This window comes from Fukomys damarensis, unplaced genomic scaffold (assembly GCF_012274545.1).
Source record: "Fukomys damarensis isolate Sample0158 unplaced genomic scaffold, DMR_v1.0_HiC HiC_scaffold_38, whole genome shotgun sequence".
In the NCBI taxonomy this organism is placed as follows: domain Eukaryota; kingdom Metazoa; phylum Chordata; class Mammalia; order Rodentia; family Bathyergidae; genus Fukomys; species Fukomys damarensis.
In genome coordinates this window covers 37,326,442-37,330,398 of record NW_022900950.1, presented here as the reverse complement: position 1 = coordinate 37,330,398, position 3,957 = coordinate 37,326,442, and the positions used below count along the sequence as shown (strand labels likewise).

The following is a 3,957-nucleotide window of genomic DNA, read 5'->3' as shown; positions in this document are numbered from 1 at the left end:
AAAACATCTCTTGAGGAAGTTTTTGGGGTGTTTTTTTTTTTTGGTACCAGGGAATGAACTCGGGTCCTTGCACTTGCAAGGCAGACCACTGAACCGCTGAGCTAAATCCCCTGCCCTTGAGGAAGTTTATTGTCAAAACAGTCAAATATCAGTATTTTCTCAGGCTCTCACAGCTGCCATCAGTGTATGTAAATATCGTGCTCACAACTGCTTTCAGTGTGTGTGTACACTGTGTGCGTTGAATGTAGAATTATGCCTCTGGTGTGTGTATTCCTGTGTGCACTATTTAAAGTACCCAACTAATTTTATAGGCATTCAAGAGAATCTCAAGCAATATGTATTATGTGCATACAAGCATGTATACATAGAAATTTTTAGGGCTCTCTTTCCTCACCTGGCCAAAAAAACAGGGAAGCTGTTTAATGCTAAATGTTTATTCTTTGTTTTATTTTATTTATTTATTTATTTGGTACTGGGGATCAATCTCAGGTCCTTGTGCAAGACAAGCAGAGGAACCACTGAGCTAAATCCAGCCCAATACTTATTCTTTGAGATTACTTTGTCCATGCTTATAAGTAACCTGACCTCTTACCTCAATCCATACCTGGCTCCCTTGTTCTCAGCTTTATTTGCCCTAAAATGAGTAGGAAGCTTTGTTTATTTGTTCCCAGAGTAGTGTCCAAGGATCCCATAACCTCCAGTATCATTTAGCCTTTTGGAAGCTGGAGTCAGCCAGACCTGACGGAGCCCCATCTATGCCACTCACTGGATGTGTGACTCAAGACAGATTATTTAAGGTCTCTGAGCTACAAGTGATACACCTGTAAATGGTAGTACAAGTGTACAGTAGTCACTGACAGAGTTGTTTGAAAGACTTAAATAAGAGTCTGCTCAGGCTATCTGAAGCTCTAGAAGTACAAGGGTCTTTTAGAAACCTGACTAGAAGCAGTCTCTTGCTCCACCAATATCCTGTCTGCTCTCACTCACAGGCCCACAAATTCTGCTCAAATTCCCTCTAGCTCTCCTCAAACTTTTCTATTGTCCTTCTGGAATTAGCTATTGTCTGCAGCCTTTTCTGTGCTTTGCTAATCACACCATCCTCCCTTCATAGTTATAAATCTACCTGTTTGTTTTTTTAACTCTAACTTTATTCACAGTCCTTAACTGCTACCTTCCAGACTGTTGCCCTTATCTCCTGTATAACCACCAAAGGACCGACCCCACAACCCTTATTTAATTCATTACTCGAGTCATTCTTCCAGCTGCTCTCATATGAGTACTCTGTGTTTTGCAGTGGGATGATGGGAAAGGAGAGAAGGGAAGGCACAAAGATGAAAAAGACAAAATGCTATTTTCAAAGAGCAGGATCTGGACTTGGCATTGTCACTGGTAGATGATAGTCTTATCTATTATTGTTATTATGCAATAGGATCTTGACATTAACTTCTAGAGTCAGTATTTCTTTTTAGTTTTTATAGCAGCATGAGAAAAACATCACAACCCTAGTAGCTTGTTTGGGACAGAGCAGATTTTTGCTACCAAAAGTTATAAAGATTGAGCATCTGAGGGCCAGGGGTTTAGTTCAGTGCCTGCCTTGCAAGTATAAGGTCCTGAGTTTGAGGCTTGGAACTAAAAGAAAAAAAAAAGATTGAGCAACTCAGGTTTCTGAAGTTTAATTTCCTTATTTCGTCACTACAGATGGAAATAATAATCAGTATCTCAAGGCTTTTTCTGAAGATTTAATTAGAAAAAACAGGTGTCCAGCCTGCTTCCAGGAATAGATAGGCACTCAAAAAACAAAATGGGGGAAAGAGAAACTTCCTTTTCTCCATCTAACAGATAAAAGAGGAGATTAATTTTCTACCCTTATCTTCATCTGAGGTGGAGATCTGTCCCAAGCAGCAGGCCATAATGAATTACTTTCATTCCAGTGCCTTGCAAGACTTTCTCCAATCATAGTTCTGAGCAAGGACTTTCATTATCCTGTAGGAGTTGCTGTCTGAAGTCTCACAAGTCACAGACCAAATGAGATTAATAGTACTTAAAAAAACAACAAAGCCATTTGCCAAATGCATTGCTTGCTAATGGGTGCTACTCTTGCTCTCTCTTGCTGAGTTAGAGAAGGAAGGGTGGTGTGTTTCCAGTGAAAACATTGAACGGAACTGCCAAGCTGGAGGGGAAGTGGAAGAGGAAGGAACTACCATTCAGACTGTTTATCTTAGTGATTCATAATACATTAATACCTTCATTTGCATGAGCTATGAGAGGTTATTTATACACTAATTACAGGCTTTTTGAATACTGCATTTATATTCTAATTACAGGGTTTGGGAAAAGCTCATTTGTTTCCAGGAGGTGATTTCAATTTAAGGCAAAAGAAATGGGAAGGTTGTTCGGGAGTTCTGGAACCACAAGCCAGGACCCAGTGCATACAAATCAAGATGAGAGTAATGTCCAAGAAACGGGAATGCACTGGCCCTTGTGGTCTTATCAGGGGAAGGCTAGGCAGAAACACTCAGAAAGGTCCGAGCTAGGTCCTGCACCTTCAATCTATTACCATCTTGTGCATGGGTAGCTCATCAGATCCCCAGCAGCCAAAATGGTGCAGCAGATTGATAGCAAAGAGGCTTTTCAGCAGCCTTGGCTGCTGCAGGAGATAGACTTGTAGTAGTTGATTTCTCAGCCACATGGTGTGAACCTTGCAAAATAATCAAATCTTTCTTTCATTCCCTGTCTGAAAAATATTCCAACATGTTGTTCTTTGAAGTTAAGTGTGGATGACTGTCAGGACATTGCTGCCAAGTGTGAAGTCAAATGTATGCCAGCCTTACAGTTTTTCAAAAAGGGTGAAAAGTGGGTGAGTTTTCTAGCGCTAATAAGGAAAAGCTGAAGCCACCATTACTGAATTTGTCTAATTCTGTTTTCTGAAGAACACAACCAGCTATCTACTGTGCAAAAGTTTTAATTTTTTAATAAAAAATATGAAGTATGGAAACTATATACCCAACCACCATCTGATTATAAATAAAAATAAAATATTAATTCTAAAAAATGGAAAAAAAACACTCAGAAAGGGGAATATCTTTCTTGGTATGTAATTGAAAATAGTAGATTATAAAATAGCTTCAGAAAACTGTAATATTTTTGTATTCAGAATAGAAAATAATTAAAAACAAATACAAATTAGTGTTTTAGAGAAAAAGATTTTCAGATTTTTTACTGGACTGAGTAACTATATTTTTCTATTTCTACAAGAGCACTAGATATGATGTTAGGATTTATTAAGGAGTTCAGCTTAAAAGTACAGTTTGGATTCCATAAGTATTAATTAATGCCATTTTAAAAATTATGTGGATGCTTTCTTGGCTTTATCCAGGGAATATTTTCTTAGCCTCCTCACTTTTCCCATCTTCATTTCTGTGTCCCACTGGTGAAAAAAATGCAAAGCAAACTAAAAAAAAAAAAAAACCCTAGATAAGAAATTGGGAAAATCATGTTAGGGATTTACCTAATCACCTGGGGTCTGCTAGGCAAATTCCTGGAGGAAGTCTCCTTTAGACCACTGTTCTGCCCAGGGAGACTGAATCATTCTCTTCTATCTGTGGAGATGATGGTACCTACACGGAGAAATTGGCTATGCTGCAATTACTTGCCTACATGCTTGTTTTTTCAACCATTCTGGAGTTCCTTAGAGACAGAAACGTTAGTTCTTACAGATAGTAAACCTCAGGAGGGCAAAGACTATGGGTATTTTTGCGCGATCCTAAATTCTCTGACTCTAGGACGGCTATGGCAAGCAGATACTAGAGGCCTTGGAACTTCTGCTCCCCAACCCCCTATGGTCTTTGTATAAGTATTGCCATGACTGAGCTCCACTCTAATGGTTCTTTGGAGAGTTCTATTTAACCAGTTTATCTTAGAGTGGCCCACAGCTCCTTACTCTCCAACTTTCTATCA

At 39.0% G+C, this 3,957-nt stretch overlaps 1 pseudogene; it reads left to right on the top strand.

The window, feature by feature from the left end:
* Positions 1-2,599: 2,599 nt before the first annotated feature.
* LOC109118068 lies at positions 2,600-2,915 on the top strand (annotated as a pseudogene).
* The last annotated feature ends 1,042 nt before the right edge of the window (positions 2,916-3,957 follow it).